We start from the raw sequence: 18,909 nt of genomic DNA on the forward strand, positions 1-18,909 counted from the left end.
ATTTAACAATATTTTTTTCAATTCCATTTTGTCAGAAGTATTATGATCAAAGGCTAGGTTAGAGATAATTCAATTCACTGGTTATCATGAGAGAGAAACATTAATGTCAACTTACCTACCTAAATTCTTGTAAAAATCTAGAACTTTATTAATGAAGAAACAATTTGCACTTAAAAATAAATTCATGAATTATCATGGAAGTGTGATTTTAATCAAGGAGAAATAGTAATCTAATATAAGAAAAGAATGGGTGTCCAAATAAGATGCTGACATGAAACACATGTCAGCATGAAAACATTGAGAAGTTCAGAGACCTCAGAAAATCTAAAAATGGTTTCCAAAAAGAGTAATGATAAAGGTATTCTGAAAAGTTGCAGATGATAAGAAACAGAATAATTCTGGGGGCAGGGCAAAGATGGCAGAATGAAGCCAGAAAAATTCTTAAGCTCTCTCAGTTTCCCTTGAAAACCACATGAAATCTAGCCTCTCAACACAGTCTGGAAAGAGAGCCTATGAAAAGACAAGAAGAAAACAAAATTCACTCAAGACAGGTTAGAAGGAATTCAATAAAGGTCCATCTCAATGGGGTAAAAGGGGTATGCAATCCTACTTAGACTGTGCCCAAGAAAGCCAGGGAGGTTTTGGAAAAGGAAAGTGATTCCTTAAAAATACAATTGTTCAAATGAAAAAAAAAATCTCCACTGACAAAATCAACACTTTAAACGTAGAATTAACCAAATAGGAAAAGGAGATACAAAAGAAAACTGAAGAAAGTTGTATATTAAAAATAAATGGAAACTAATGACTCATTGAGACAGTCAGTACCAAACAGTATATATCAAGAAGATAGAAAACAGTAATTCACAACAATTACAAGCATAGCCGCAAAGAAAAAAAATATGACATGGAAAAAATGACTATAGAATCAGAAATAAAAAAAAAAAAGATTTAAAAAAGGATAAATGAAATGAGAGTTCCTAGAAATAACAGTTAAAATTGATAATCATAGAAAAAATATTCTAAATATTTAGTGATCATGCATGAAAAAATGAACCAATTGTGGCATTCTACTTTATGCCCATTAAATTGACAAAGTTAGTAAGAGATAATAAAATCCAAAACTATCAAAATTATGGCAAAATATGTGCACTGTTATACTGCTGGTGAAGCTATGAAATGGTACAATCATTTTCAGTAATATAGAATGATGCATATGAAGATGCAAAAATATTTACACTTTTTCATCTGAAAGTTTTGCTACTGAGATTATATATCAAGGATAAAAATAAGAGAAAGACTTATTTGCACAAAAATGTACTTGGCATCTATATTTTAATAGCAAGAAAAAAAAGGAATCTAATTATACTATCATTGTGGGTTGGCTGAACAAATTACGGTACAATAAATTATTGGAACATTATTGCTCTATCAGAAATGACAAACATTGAGAGTTTAAATATCAAAAGAAGTGATTCAGGATGAAGAAAGAAGAACCAAAAGAATAACATACATATTGGTGTAGCTATATAGTTAAAAATAGCAACATCCACAAATCTCCATTAAATATATAAAGTAGGGGTTAAACAAGAATTATACACACACATACACATTCACACACAATCAAGATAGTTGATGAACAAAATGTTTTTAATAGTATTTTATTTTTACAAATACATGCAAAGAGAGCTTTCAACATTCATCTTTGTAAAACCTTGTCTTCCAGATTTTTGTCCCTCTTTTCTCTCTCCCCCAAACAGCCAGCAATCTCTTGTGGGTTAAACATATGCAATTTAAAATATATATATATTTCAATATTTGTTGTGCTTGTGCAAAATAAAAACCAAATTAAAAGAAAAAAAGAAGAAAGAAAAAAGCAAGTAAACAAACAACAACAGCAACAATAAAAGGGGAAAATATTATGCTTTGGTGCACATTTAGTCTCTGTAGATCTTTCTCTGAATGTGGATGGTAGTTTTCATCAAAAGATTATTGGAATTGTCTTGAATCACCTCATTGTTAAAAAGAGACAACTCTACCACAATTGATCATCACATAATCATGCTGTTACTATGTACAATGTTCTGTTTGTTCTGATCACTTCACTCAACATTCAGTCATATAAGTTTTTCCAAGCTATACTAAAATCAACCAGTTCATCATTTGTTATGGGCCAGAACTTGAAACAAAATGCTAAGTCAGTGGAATTGATAGAGACAATGCTTATGTACTTAGTTCACACCTTTAGAGTTCACATCTTTAAGAGAGTTCACACATTAGTTCACTCATTAGAGTTCACACCTTTAAGATCACGCGTTAGAGTTCACACCTCTAAGAGAGCATATATAAGGAGGAGCCCACTAAAGGACAAGCACTAGAGACTCCAGGAGATTCACAAGTCAGAATCCCACAAGCCCACCCTCTCGGAGGTGGAGTCAATCATTCCAACTTCCATCTTTGTGCTGGCTGGAAGCTTTGGATTTGGAGAGAGCTAGAAGCTGAAGCTGGCAGAGGCAAAGGACTAGTGGCAAAAACTCTTGGAACCAAGGAGAGAGATAGATCTGTAAGAAAGCTAACTGGGCCCAAGGAAGGAAAAATAAGGGATTTGGACTTTAACAGCTGACTGCATTTGAGGTGATTATTACACTGAACTGAAACTAAGTCTGCCTGCAAACACTTCCCCCCCCACCCCCAGAAACCTGCTCCCAGAGAATATTATATTTTAGAGAAGAGAATATTACATTTTGGCACCTGAACTTGGGACAGACACAATCCTAATTTCAGTGGAAAAGTCTCTGATCCTGATCTCAGTGGAAAAGCCTCTGATCCTGATTTCAGTGGAAAAATCTCCTTGACCCAGAAATTATGGCAAGTACAACAAGGAAACTTTGTTAAAGAGCTAAAATAGAATTTCATCTGAAATGGGACAGATGTTTAGAAAACAGCCTGCTTTTCCTTTTCAAGGAAAATGTTTAAAGAGCATTATGTAAAGCCAAGGTTTGATTATAATTTGGGAGCAGATCACTGAACTTTTAGAAACTGTACGGTACACATCTCCTTGTTTCTCTGTGGGGAAAAAAAAAATGGATCAAGAGGAGTGGAAATTAGTAGGAGAGCAATTAGGTGAATGCTACAATTCCAATCCAAACTCAATTTCCAAAAATACACTTAATACATATAATTTAATACAACTGGCTTTAAGAAATTATATAAGTACTAGAATAAGGAAAAAGAAGAAAGAGCAGGGAGGGGAAGAGGCAATTAAATAGGTGAAAAGGAAGAAGAATCACATAAGAATTTGCAGCAGGAGAAATTAGATCATTCCCCATCTCATGACCCCTCCCCCCCAATTAACCCTTCATGGGTGGAGGAAGGAAGAGGAGGGGGAGAGGTAGTAATGCAATCAGCTCCTCCTATGAAGCAGCCTATGACAAGACTAGAAAAAGGTATTGGTTAAGGCAAAAAATGAAGGACAAGATGTATCTGATTTTATAAATGCATACCGTGTGATTGAAGAGATTGACTCTTCAAGTCAAAAAAGGAGAAGATATACTCCTTTTGATCTGGAAAAAAATAAGGATTTGAAAAAGGGTTGCACTCCTTATGGGACTACATCATCTTATGTTAAGATGTCATTAGATAATTTGTCTTATGAAATCCTAACCCCCAGTGATTGGAAATCCATAGCAAGGACATGTTTAGAATCTGGACAAAACTTGTGGCTTTTGGAGTATCATGAATTATGTAGGATTCAAGCCAGATGCAATAGATAAATAGAAGTTAATGTACACATCACTTTTGACCAACTAGCAGGTGAAGGTCAATATGGAGAGAATTCAGAACAGATTAATAATTAATTAGATAGGTTAACTGCTTGGGAGAAAGGGTTTGCTTGTATTCCTAAAGATGGAGAAGGGAACAAATGGAGAAGGAAACAGATGGGTGACAATGAGCACTTGGAGAGAGACAGAAAAAGAGAAAAATCTCAAAACAAAGGAGAAGATCTAAGAAACACTGACACTGAAAGACCATGGCTGATAATGAGACTGCTGCAGGACTTGAAAACCAACAGGAACCATTGGATTCCCTGAAATGAAAAATTGTTGATAAAGACTGTTGCAGAACTTATGGACATGTATAAATTCTCATGTTGATTCATGTTATTTGTTACATCACTTCTAGCCTGTGTTATGTTACTATGTGCTTATGTAATTTATGAAATAATGTTTAATACCTCCCATATTGATGGATTTATGTATACCTGTTGCAAGTGAGCCCCTTCAGAAACCTACTAATCTGACCTGATTTCCCATTTCCTTTGGTATTTTCATTTCCCTTCCTGAGCAGTCAGGGAGGGCATGATCACCTCCCTTTTTATGGTATTTTCATTCCTTTTTTTTTGAGCAGTCAGGGAAGGTGTGATCACCTTCTTTTTGGGGGTTCTCACCTCCTTGGGAAGTCAGGGAGGTCATGACCACCTATGTTCTAAATCAAAAGAAAGTGGGAGATATTACGGTCCAGAACTTGAAACAAGGTGCTAAGTCACTGGAATTGATAGAGACAATGCTTATGTACTTAGTTCACAACTTTAAGAGAATTCACACATTAGTTTACACATTAGAGTTCACACCTCTAAGAGAGAATATATAAGGAGGAGCCCACTAAAGGACAAGCACTAGAGACACCAGGAGATTCACAAGTCAGGATTTAGGCCAGGAGATTCACAAGTCAGAAGTCCACAAGCCCACTCTTTCAGAGGCGGTCAGTCATTGCAACTTTCACCTTTGTGCTGGAGGCTCTGGATTCCAAGAGAGCTAGAGGCTGAAGCTGGCAGAAGCAAAGGACTTGTAAAGAGCAAGAGCTCTTGGAAACAGTGAGAGAGATAGACCTCTAAGAAAGCTAACCAGGCCCAAGGAAGGAAACAATAAAGAATTTAGACTTTAATAGCTGGCTGTCTTTGAGATGATTATTACATTGAACTGAACCTAAGGCTGCCTCCAGAACACCCCCCTCCAGAAACCTGTTCTCAGAAAACATTATATTTTAGGGAAGAGAATATTGCAATTATTTGTTATAGAATAATACATATCATAATTTATTCAGCTATTCCACAACTAAGGGGAATCCACTTAATTTCCACTTCTTTGATGCTAAAGAAAGGGGTGCTATAAATATTTTTGCCACTTATGGATCCTTTTCTCTTATATGATCTTTTCAGGATACAGACCCATTAGACACAGCTGAATCAAAATGTATGCATAGTTTTATAACACTTTGTATATAGTTCCAAATTGGTCTCCAGGATGGTTTCAAAATTCCAACAACAATGCATCAGTGCTCTAGTTTTCCCACAAAGATCAAATTATTGTGTTAATGCCAACAAATATAGTATTTAGATATACTATATTTGTTGGCATTAACACAATAATTTGTGTGACAAATGATTGCAGTCACTTATTTTGTTTCAATTTCATTATTAATTTTAATTTTTATTTCTTCATGATTTTCTTTATATTTGAATATTTTACTTGTTAATGAAATTTGTAATAAAATTTATATTCTGAAACAGAAAAAAAAATCCCCTTGTCTTATTTGCATATTTCTATCCAGAAATCATTTTTATTTCATTTATTTAAACTGGAAGAGAAAATATTTGTGCTAAACAAAGCCCATTTTCAGGCATAAAAATTTCAAATTATGTAAAGGTGTAGATATTCTCTGCATTGTGTGTGTATGTGTATATGTACGTGTTTGATTTTGTTTGTCCATTTACATGCAGTATTAACCTTTGACAAATATATAATCTCTTGTTTACAGTCCATAGGCACATTCTTAATATCAAATTCTGTGTCACTCAACTATGATACAATTTTTCAGAGTTTTTATATTGCAGATGTCAACAAAGTTTTACATTAAATGAACAAGAGGAAAAAATAAAAAGAACATCTATTTTAGCTTATTATTGTAGCAGTTTGTGAATAGAACATCAGCTAAGTGAAACCAATGGTCCACTTCCAAGACTTTTGCATAAATTGTTATGGAGTTTAAAATTAATATTTGCTTCCCACCAAAGAAATCTAATCTAAAAAAGAAAGTGTATTTATCACAGTGGAAATTTTTAAATAATTATATTTATTTCTGACTCTGAATAAAAGGGAATGGAGGTAAAATATAACATAATTTTCATATTTACAACTAAATTACCACAATAGTTAACCATACAAATATCTTGTATCTAATTTTTAGGTTGATTGTACCATAGCAATATTCTACAATCAGTAGATTTATATGCTAGAAATATGATTTCTTCCTGATAAATATTACTGTAATTGTTTTCTTCTGGTAAAAAATAATTCTGTAGGGGGCAGAGAAGGCACAGGTGACTTTCTAGGCTTTCTGATAACCTCACGACCAACATTTAATTCAGCTTCAAAAAACAGTAATTGACTGGCAAAACTCATGAAAACTTTGAAGTACAACAACTCACCAGGTGAAGATAATCTGGAATTTCGTCAGAGAAGGTTTGTCCTAAGGGGTGGGGGAGAAAATCAGTGCAAGCAGGGAGTGATCTAGAGGTGAGCATATTGTGTAGACTGGGCGGGAGAGATCTCTGTGGTTAGAAAAATTATAGAGATGACACTGGCATAGACTGATTTCTCTGTCCTGTTTACAAAACAGATCAACAGAGAATTCAAAGCCACTCTCAAAAAACGCCAGAGCCTAACAAGATCTGGCTTTACTCACCCAAAACCAACCAGAAGTGACAGCAGAGATCACAGCATAATCTTGCAGCCCCAACTCGCAGTACAGGGTGGGGTTTTTCCTTGGGACAGTTGTGAACCTGCACAGCAGGGGGGCACAGCCTGTGGCAGCCTCTAATCTGCACAGTGGGGGGCTCGGCCTGGGGCAAAGGAATTTTCGCAGTACAATTTGTTTTGGGGCAGAGACACTTCCAGTTTGAGTGGGGCTATTCTCTGGTCAGCTGCTAATACCCACAGTTCAAGCTGGGCTTTGGCCTGAGGTACTGATAGTTTCAATGCTTAGTCTCTAGCCTTAGGGCAGTGGCTAAACCACACAGCGGGGGTTCTCCACTAGATACTTCCATAGCTCCCCTGTGCTGAATCAATTCTGATTGGGGGAGGGGGAACTTTTGCCCAGAGTACTACCATACCTTGCTGCCTGAAGCCTGCTTATATCTTTCCCTGCTTTGCAGAGGAAGATGATAACCCCCTTGCCCTGAAGGCAGACCCTAAAGGCTTTAAATAAATGAGTAAAAAAATTAAAAGCAGAATTGATAGCTTCTATACAGAAAAAGAGCAGGTTTGCAAACCCGAGGAGATTAATAGCAAACAGTCTCCAGACAATACCCCAAAGGGGAATGTTACCTGTCTCCTTTTACATAGCTCTCCTAGAAAAGACCATTAAAAGTCTCAAAAGAGAGTTAGAAGAAAAATGGGGAAAGGAAAGAGAAGTTTTGCAAGAAAGTAACAACTTGCTGAAATATGAATAGGAAAAGGTAAAAATTCCCAGGAAATGCAGGGAAACAGAATTTGTGAATTGGAAAAAGTAAAAAAAAAAAAAAATCAGGAAAGTAAGAATTGTGAATTGGAAAAGATAAAGAATTCACTATGAAAGTAGGATTTATGAATTGGAAAAGACAAAGAATTCACAAGAAAGTAGGATTTGTGAATTGGAAAAAGAAAATAATTCACTAAAAAAATTAGTGAAATGGAAAAAAAATTCCATAGAGCAAAACAACTCATTTAAGAAATAAATTGGACATATAAAAAAAGAAGTAAAAAAAAAAAAAACTAATGAAGAAAATAACTCATTAAAAATCAGAACTGAACAAATAGAAACCAATGATTCATTGAGACAGCAAGAATCAGTCAAGCAAAACAAAAAAAAAAAAAATAATAATAACTTGGGAAAAAAAACCATGAAATATCTACTTGGAAAAACAACAGACCTGGAAAATAGATCTAGGACAGATAATCTGAGGATTATTGGACTTTCCGAAAATTATGATGAAAAAAGAGCCTATACACTCTTTTACAAGAAATCATGTACAGAGGTAATAGAATCAGAAGGTAAAATAGGCATTGAAAGAAGTCATCAAACACATTCTGAAAAAGACCTTAAAATAAAAACTCCAAGGAATATTGTGGCCAAATTTCAGAACTCTCAAATTAAGGGGAAAAAATTACAAGCAGCCAGAAAAAAACAATTCAAATACCGAGGTGCCGTAATAAAGATCACTCAAGATCTGGCTGCCTCCATATTAAAGGATTGAAAGGCCTGGAATCTGATATTCTGAAAGGCAAAAGAACTTGGAATGCAGCCAAGAATAAACTAGCCAGGTAAGCTGAATATTTTCTTCCAAGGAAGAAGATGGAAATTTAATGAAACAAATGAATTTCGTTTGTTTCTAAGGAGAAAACCAGAACTAAACAAAAAAAAAAAAAATTGATCTCCAACCATAGAACTTAAGAGAAGCAGAAAAGGTAAAAGGAACTTTTGAGAACTGTATTTCTGTTGTGGATATACAAAAAGACTACATATATAATTTGATTTTACTGATATAACATAAAAAGCGGGAAGTAGTTATAGAAAAAGGGGTAACATCAGATAAGGGGGAAAGAAGGGATAAAAAGAGGGAAACTACATCCCATGAAGAGACAAAGGAAACATCATATCTGAGGGAATTCAGAGAGGGGGAGGAACATTGTGTGAATCTTACTCTCATCAGAGTTGGCTCAAAGAGAAAATAATTGACATACTTGTTTTACAGAAAATCTTCACTCACATCATTAAAAAGGGGGAGAGGAAAAGGGAAAGGGAAAAGAGTAATAAGGGAAGGGTACAATAAAGGGGAAGTGATTCAAAGGGGGGAGGGAAGGATCCTAAAGAGGTTGAATAGCATGATACAAGTGGGGCACATAAGTTTAAAACTGGGAAAGGGTTGGGGGGCAAGTAAAAGAAAAGCATAATCTGGGGATAATAAGATGGCAGAAATACAGAATTAGTCATTTTAAGCATAAATGTGAATGGGATGAACTCTCCCATAAAGCAGAGGCAGATAGCAGATTGGATCAAAAGTCAGAACCCTACAATATGCTGTTTACAGGAAACACATTTAAAGCAGGGAGATACATACAGAGTAAAGGTATAAGGCTGGAGCAGAATCTATTATGCTTCAGGTGAAGTCAAAAAAGCAAAAAAGCCATCCTTATCTCAGATCAAGCAAATGCAAAAATTGATCTAATCAAAAGAGATAAGGAAGGAAACTACATCTTGCTAAAGGGTAGCATAGACAATGAAGCAATACCAATACTAAACATATATGCACCAAGTGGTATAGCATCTAAGTTCCTAAAGGAGAAGTTAAGAGAGTTGCAATAAGAAATAGACAGCAAAACTGTAATAGTGGGAGATCTCAACCTTGCACTCTCCGCATTAAACAAATCAAACCACAAAACAAATAAGAAAGAGATTAAAGAAGTAAATAGAATATTAGAAAAATTAGGTATGATAGATCTTTGGAGAAAACTGAATGGAGACAGAAAGGGATATACTTTCTTCTCATCAGTTCATAGAATCTATACAAAAATTGACCACATATTAGGACATAAATACCTCAACATTAGATGCAGGAAGGCAGAAATTGTAAATGCTTTCTTTTCAGATCACAATGCAATAAAAGCTACATTCAACAAAAAGTTAGGAGAAAATATACCAAAAAGTAATTGGAAACTAAATAATCTCATCTTAAAGAATGATTGGGAGAAACAGCAAATTATAGACACAATTAATAATTTCACTCAAGATAATGACAATGATGAGACAGCATATTAAAATTTGTGGGATTCAGCCAAAGCAGTAAGAAGAGGAAATTTTATATCCTTAGAGGCTTACTTGAATAAAATAGAGAAAGAGAAGATCAATGAATTGGGCTTGCAACTAAAAAAACTAGAAAAAGACCAAATTAAAACCCCCCAATCAAATACGAAATTTGAAATTCTAAAATTAAAAGATGAAATTAATAATATTGAAAGTAAAAAAAATTGAACTAATAAATAAAACTAAGAGTTGATTTTATGAAAAAAAAAACAATAAAATAGATAAGCCTTTGGTAAACCTGATTAGAAAAAGGAGGGAGGAAAATCAAATTAGTAGTCTTAAAAATGAAAAGGAAGAACTTCCCACCAATGAAGAAGAAATTAGAGAGATAATAAGGAGTTATTTTGCCCAACTTTATGTCAATAAATTTGATAACCTAAGTGAAATATATTATTACCTCCAAAAACATAAGCTTCCCAGATTAACAGAGGAGGAAGTAAATTGCTTGAATAGTCCCATTTCAGAAAAAAGAAATAGAACAAGCTATTAATCAATTCCCTAAGAAAAAATCCCAGGACCAGATGGATTTCCATGTGAATTCTACTAAACATTTAAGGAACAATTAATGCCAATGATATATAAGCTATTTGATAAAATAGGGAACTAAGGAGTCCTTCCAAATTCCTTTTATGACACAGACATGGTACTGATACCTAAATCAGGTAGGTTGAAAACAGAGAAAGAAAATTATAGACCAATCTCCCTAATGAATATTGATGCTAAAATCTTAAATAAGATATTAGCAAAAAGACTACAGAAAATCATCCTCAGGGTAATACATCATGATCAAATAGGATTTATACCAGGAATGCAAGGCTGGTTCAATATTAGGAAAACTATCAGTATAATTGGCCATATTAATAACCAAATTAACAAAAACCATATGATCATCTCAATAGATGCAGAAAAAGCATTTGATAAAATCCAACATTCATTCCTATTAAAAACACTTGAGAGTATAGGAATAAATGGACTTTTCCTTAAAATAATCAGTAGCATCTATTTAAAACCATTAGTAAGCATCATAAGTAATGGGGATAAACTGCAACCATTCCCAATAAGATCAAGAGTGAACAAGGTTGCCCACTATTACCATTACTATTCAATAATGTATTAGAAATGCTAGCTTTGGCAATAAGAGTTGAGAAAGAGATTAAAGGAATTAGAGTAGGCAATGAGGAAACCAAAGTATCACTCTTTGCATATGATATGATGGTATACTTTAGAGAACCCCAGAGATTCTACTAAAAAGCTATTAGAAATAATTCATATTTTTAACAAAGTTGCAGGATACAAAATAAACCCACATAAGTAATCGGCATTCTTATATATCACTAACAAAATCCAACAGTCAGAGTTACAAAGTGAAATTCCATTTAAACTAACGACTGATATACTTAGGAATCTATTAAGAGAAAATCAGAAACTTTATGAGCAAAACTACAAAACACTTTCCACACAAATAAAGTCTGATCTAACCAATTGGAAAAATATTAAATGCACTTGGATTGGGTGACCAAATATAAGAAAGGTGACAAAACTACCTAAACTAATCTATTTGTTTAGCACTACACTAATCAGACTCCCAAAAAAAATTTTAATGACCTAGAAAAAATAATAACAAAGTTCATATGGAAAAACAAAAGGTCAAGAATTTCAAGGGAATAAATGAAAAAAAAAATCAAATGAAGGTGGCCTAGCTGTACCAGATCTAAAATTATATTATAAAACAGTGGTCACCAAAACCATTTAGCATTGGCTAAGAAATAGATTAGTTTATGGAATAGGTTAGGTTCAAAGGACAAAAGAGTCAATAACCTTCATACTCTAGTGTTTGACAAACCCAAAGACCCCAGCTTCTGGGATAAGAATTCACTGTTTGACAAAAATTGCTGGGAAAATTGGAAACTAGTATGGCAGAAACTAGGCATTGTCCCACACTTAACACTGTACACCAAGATAAGGTCAAAATGGGTTCATGACTTAGGCATAAAGAATAAGATAACAAATAAATTAGAGGAAAACAGGATAGTTTACCTCTCAGACTTGTGGAAGAGGAAGGAATTTATGACCAAAGAAGAACTAGAGATCAATACTGATCACAAAATAGAAAAATTTGATTATATCAAATTGAAAAGTTTTTGTACAAACAAAACTAATGCAGACAAGATTAGAAAGGAAGCAATAAACTGGGAAAACATTTTTGCAGTCAAAAGTTCTGATAAAGGTCTCATTTACAAAATATATAGAGAATTGAATCTAATTTATAAGAAATCAAGGCATTCTCCAATTGATAAATGGTCAAAGTATATGAACAGACAATTCTCAGATGAAGAAATTGAATCTATATCTAGCCATATGAAAAGATGCTCCAAATTATCATTAATCAGAGAAATGCAAATTAAGACAACTCTGTGATAGCACTACACACCTGTCAGACTGGCTAGAATGACAGGGAAAAATAATGCGGAATGTTGGAGGGGATATGGTAAAATAGTGACACTAATACATTGTTGGTGGGATTGTGAATACATCCAGCCATTCTGGAGAGCAATTTGGAACTATGCCCAAAAAGTTATCAAACTGTGCATACCCTTTGACCCAGCAGTGTTATTACTGGGCTTATACCCCAAAGAGATCTTAAAGAAGGGAAAGGGACCTGAATATGCAAGAATTTTTGTAGCAGCCCTCTTTGTAGTGGCCAGAAACTGTAAACTGAGTGGATGCCCATCAATTGGAGAATGGCTGAATAAATTGTGATATATGAATATTATGGAATATTATTGTTTGGTAAGAAATGACCAACAGGATGATTTCAGAAAGGCCTGGATAGACTTACACGAACTGATGCTGAGTGAAACGAGCAGGACCAGGAGATCATTATATACTTCAACAACAATACTATATGATGATCAATTCTGATGGACCTGGCCATTTTCAGCAATAAGATGAACCAAATCAGTTCTAATGGAGCGGTAATCAACTGAATCAGCTGCACCCAGCAAAAGAACTCTGGGAGATGACTAAGAACCATTACATCAAATTCCCAATCCCTTTATTTTTGCCCACCAGCATTTCTGATTTCCTTCACAAGCTAACTGTACAATATTTCAGAGTACAATTCTTTTTTTTTACAGCAAAGTAATGGTTTAGGCATGTATATTTATTTTGTATTTAACTTATACTCTAATATATTTAATATATATTGGTCATCTTGACATCTAGGGGAGGGGGTGGGGGTAAAGAGGGAAAAAATTGGAACAAAAGGTTTGGCAATTGTCAATGCTGTAAAATTACCCACGCATATAATTTGTAAATGAAAAGCTATTTAAAAAAAAAGAAAATAAAAAGCTATATAAAAAAATAATTCTGTAGTTACATTTTCCTTTGACATTGAAGGGAGTTGGGAGATAATAACAAAATGGGAAATACTAACCAAAGAACGAAGCATGGGGATTTGGATATAGACTATTGGGTGTCAGTTATATATTTATTAGTACTCTACTCTTGTGTGAGTTGTTTAATATTTGTGAGTCCTGATTTTCATGGCAATAATATGAGTATAGTTAGAGAAATATCATCTACTTTCCTGAGTCATTATAATAATCAAATATGGTAATCTATATGAAAATGATCTATAAAGTTAAAGCATTATATAAATATAACCCATTCTTCTTATTAATGTTATGAGTGTGACTGATTTATAAATAATGAGTAATAATAGTGCTTATTTTCATTAACCATTTTCTTAGTTTCTGACATATGAGATTAATTATAGATGACCCATTAAATTAAATATTTTAATATATTTAAATAGCTTATGTTGATATGAATGTGAACATAATTTCCCTAAGTTCCTGCTTAAATTTAAATTCAGCTTCCTAAAAGTCTTAGTAAAATATTAATAATAACAATAGTAAACACCTATATATAACCTACTATGTGTCTAGACCCATGCAAATAATTTTAAAAGAATATTATTTTATTATAATTTTACATTATGATAAAAATATGGAATTGTATGTTATAGACTTATAAAATATGGAATTATGTGTATAATATAGTCTATTAAATGAAATATTAATATAATGTTATTATCTTATTTGATCCTCACAACCATACTAACAAGCAGATACTTTTATTATTCACATTTTACAAATGAGGATAATAAAACAGATGTTAAGTAACTTTCTGAAGGTCATATAGCAAATAAATGTCTGTAGCAAAATTTAAATTCAGGTCTTCCTCATTTCAGGCTTAGCATTTTAACCATTGTGCCTTAAAGTTAAGCTTTTATATCTCAAAAATACACTAAGATTTTAAAGGAAACATTGTATTTGTATCCTCCATACCTATCAAACCCCTACAAAATGGGGGACACTTAATGCTTGTTTGTTGGTATGTCAAATGAGGGAATTGTGTTTGAATATCTCTAAGATCCTTTTATCTCTTAATTCTATGATCTATGACCTGTATCTAGAATCCTAGCTTCTGATGATGAACAAGTCACCATATCTCTCCAAACTTCAATTTCCTTTTTTGGAACACATTAAGAAAATGGTTTGTAAACTTAAAACCACCTTATAAGTGACATATTATTGACGATTTCCACATGGGTTTTCCACTTCTTTCTGCAGTTCATTTTATAGTTGAGGAAACTGAAGCAAACAGGTTAAGTGATTTGCCACAATCACACATCTAGTAAATGTCTTAAGCCAATTTTAAACTTAGAAAGGTATCTTCCTGGCTCTAGCCCCAGCACTCTATCCATTATTATCTAGCTACCCAGTAAGATAATTAGAGATAGTGCCACATGAAGATAGGTTAACAAAGATAAAAGAATGTTTAATTTGTAAAATTGTTAAAAAAAAAAAAAAACTTGTAAGAATTATAAGTGGGTGAAACTTGCATAGAAATAAACTTTACCTTAATTAAGAGGAAAATCCTCTAGGGACTAGAGTTTCCTCTACTGGAATCCTTCACACAGAGACAGAATAACTACTAGTTGAATAAATTATAAAGAACATTCTTATTAAAATATAGATTGGAATCATCATCATCTGAGGAACCTGTGCTATTCTTGGAAGTCAACCACTGGAATTATAAAGTTGATATGTAGATGGTAGGAAGTTAAAATAGGAATCATGATCTGGTAATTGAACTAAGGCTCAAATAGAGTATAAGAGGAAAGAAGGCAGGTTTCTCAAGGAACTGACAGAGATATGATTGGTTCCACTTCCTATTTTTTTTTTTTTTTGCATGAAAGCCCTTATTTCTTAAGCAGTCCAGAAGCTAAGTGGCTATAGAGCACATTTACCTACCATCTAGCAGTACTCTGGGCATAATTATTTTTGAATGTTTATTGTTATTGAAGATGGTAATATGATACTCAATGGTAATATGATAAAATTCAATATCACTGGAGCTACATATAGAAAGACTATAGGATTGTGTCTGGAAGAAATCATATACAGTTCAAAAAACTGTATTAAACTCTTAAATCACTGAGGATACTAATGCACAATGAAATTAAGTTGCCTGGAAACACACTGATTACAAGTATGTGTACACATATAATTTGAACTCAATTATTCTTGACTACTATCTAGTGCCTTGTCCATCTGCTATTTCATCTAGCCACTCTAATTCCCTTAAGAAAAATTGGACTTCTATTTGAGACTTTGTAGAGAGAAATCTTATTTAGTTAAAGGTTGGACTGGATGAACCTCTGAGCTTTATTCCTAGTATGAGGTGTGATAAGGATAAAAAAAAAATTAAACATTAACTTGGATGATAGGGGTTGGACTTGTGATTTCTTTGATATACAGAACTTGTAAATGAGGAAATTACCTCTACCAATATAGGCCATGGAATAGTATGAGGACACTTTCTAGTATACTCATAGGTTAAGTGCTCTTCCCAAGGTCACAAAATCAATATGTGTCAGGGGGTTTGGGAATTGAACAGACATCTTCCTGGCTCTGAGACCATCTCATTATACACGTGTGTGTGTGTGTATAAGCTAAAATTTATAGGTAAACTCTCTCTGTGTATATTTTGTGTATATGCATGCAAATACATATATTTCTATATTTAAGTTAAATATCCAGTTGTTATAATGTATTTATTTCATGGACCCAAAAATTTCCATAAAAATATATTTATTATATTTTTGATTTTAGCTTTTCTTGGCTATATTTAAATTTAGCTATTTGACTTTCATGGTGGCTAAACACATTGAAAGGCATCTCAAAGCTGCTGGTCAGACACAGATATGTGGCCTTCACAGCTCTGTTAAACTTGACAATAAACCAGGGGCACAATCCATCCATATCATCTCTTTAAGTCTTCTGCAGAGTCAGCTGTCATTAAGAACATCATTTTGTTAATACAGAATGAAGGCCAAATAATTCTTGGATCAGTGCACCATGTAAATAACCACATGAATGCATACTAAGGATAAAAATACACTTTTGGAATATTAAATAGCAACAACCAACATATTTTCTGAGGCACCAAGGGGGTAGGGGTAAATGACAGCTTTTGCTCACTTTTTGTGACTATAGAAAAATAAATTATTATTAACATTCTAAAAGCTAGGATGATCCATTTCTATGAATTTTGAGGCTGCCTTATAGGCTATCACATACACTCATATCTCTCACAGTTCTGAAATTTCACTTTACAATACATTACCATAAAATGCACTGACTTGAATAATCTAGTATTGCTTCAGTTACAGTTTTATGATGTGTATAATTTGCAGAAATATTGCTTGACAATTATAGTCACAATCTCATGGCATTTCATTTGTGAGACTCTAACTGACTTGCCATCAACTTCATACATCTGAGGACTTCCTACTATTCCTTATAGAAGTCCATGAGTACTATTGATAGGATTTTCACTTTGTTATGGGCCACGTTATGGGCATTTAAAAAATTCCAACAAAAAGTTTTGCCTTGTTTTCTGATACAGTCTTCTTCATTCCAACCCTTACCAATGGCCTTCACTTATATGAAGAATATGATATGACAAAGCAATGTTTGTAATGTATATAATAACTTCCTGCTTTCTTAGTGCATTACCTCTCTCCAGCAAAAGTAAGAAGGTGAATTTTCCTTATCATTATTGAATAAAAAATCATCTGTATAATTCTACAATTTGTGACTTTCTTTGATTATTTTAAAAGTTTTCATTGTTAAAGTGATTATGCATATTAATCTTATTCTACTTATTTCCCTTTGCATTATTTTATAGAAGGCTATATTTTTCTCATACTGTTTATTATCATATAGTAATATTTCTTTGAGCATTTTTTTCTTTGAATTATGGAAGCTTGTAAAATTCAGAAGGAACTTAGGTCCAATAGTTTAAAATTCTGGGACTCTTGGTTGGTTGTAATGGGCTGAAGCTCAAGTTAATGCACTAAGGTCCCAAGCACGTGAAGCTAAATAGCAATTGGACGATACTCTATGAATATATGCTTGGAGAAAGAATGGTCCCACCCACTCTCTGCAAGTTTTGATGTGTTATATAAGAAATGACAGAGACAATTTTGGTAGGTGGAGAGAGAGAGGCAGAGAGGCTGCTGGTCGGGTTTGTGTCATGAGGGCTGTCACCTCCTATCGCCATCCCCCTTCACCTCCACAAAGAATAAAGATTGAGAATTTTTCCTTAACCTGAATTCCTGACTCCGGTTGATTTTAAAATAAGCGATCATCACAGGTGGTCTTGGAAAACTGTAGTGGAGGTTTATACAACTTCTGTGGAAGTTAGTTAAATCTCAAATGCATGTTTTGAAGCAATTATGGAGTCAACTAGCTATGATCCAGTTTGAATACAAATGCTTAATTTCCAGTAGATTCTGGACCTGGTCTGAATTTCCTGGTTGAGTGGAATATGTTTAATGTACTCCTTTAAATAATATTGACATGTACTACCTCACTACCAAAATGATCACTAGCCAAATATTAAAGCAAGTACTAAAAGGTCTACTGGAATTTCCCCCAAAATTACTGACTCTAGAGGAAGAATTGATGGCCCTGGAACAACTGAATTTCATTAGCTACTTCTGCTTATTAATCTCAGGATATGCCTTCTGCCAATATGTCTTTAAAATATTAGCTTAAATTAGCAAGAAAGATCCCTGGAGTGTGAATTGTATAGTCATATGCAGAAACATGAACCAAATTATAGAGGCTGAAAACTCTGTACATTGTACAAAGTTCTTGAATCATTTTTCCACATTACTACCCACTAGTTTAATGCTAACAATGAATAGATTTGTATTTGTTCTATGCTATGCAAAATGTGGATTTTTTTAAAACATAAAATTCTAAAATTTTTTATAAATATCATCTTCAAAATACATAGCTATGATATGGGATAATTAGGTTCTTTAAAAAAGATTAAATGAGTTCATTAGAATTTAATTTTGGAAAAATCAGTAAATGTTAAATATACTTTTTGAAATGTGACAAGGCATTTTTAGGAAGATAATATGTTAAGTTTCTTTTTCAAAAATTTACTGAATAGCTGCATATGGATATACATTTATCAATATAGTTTTTCATTGACTCAAATGTTAAAAAAAATTATTGTCCCAAGACAAGAAGAGCCAGTAGGACCAATTATAGGAACTGATCAGTTTAAGACTGAGAATGGGGTAGAGGGGGGAAATATGACTAAGGAGAAAATTGCAGCTACAGGATCATGTGGAACTTAAATGGAAGAGAGTTATTAGAGCCTACTGTAAGGACAGAAAATAAATTAGGAAGAATGAAGTAGAAAAAGATATGGATAGACAGGAGATTGTGAGTAGGAACATGTTCTTAATTGAAAAAAACAAACAAAAAACAAAACTAGTCTAGCTTATGTGAGAAAAGATCATAGCAAAAGCTTGTTCAGGCTACATGTTACAGTCCCAGAATGAATTGCTACTACCATATGTGTCTACTGGTCATGATGGAAATTATTCTAATATCCTCCTCTACCCTCAGGAGCTTAAAC

Source organism: Antechinus flavipes, chromosome 5 (assembly GCF_016432865.1).
Source record: "Antechinus flavipes isolate AdamAnt ecotype Samford, QLD, Australia chromosome 5, AdamAnt_v2, whole genome shotgun sequence".
NCBI classification, from domain to species: domain Eukaryota; kingdom Metazoa; phylum Chordata; class Mammalia; order Dasyuromorphia; family Dasyuridae; genus Antechinus; species Antechinus flavipes.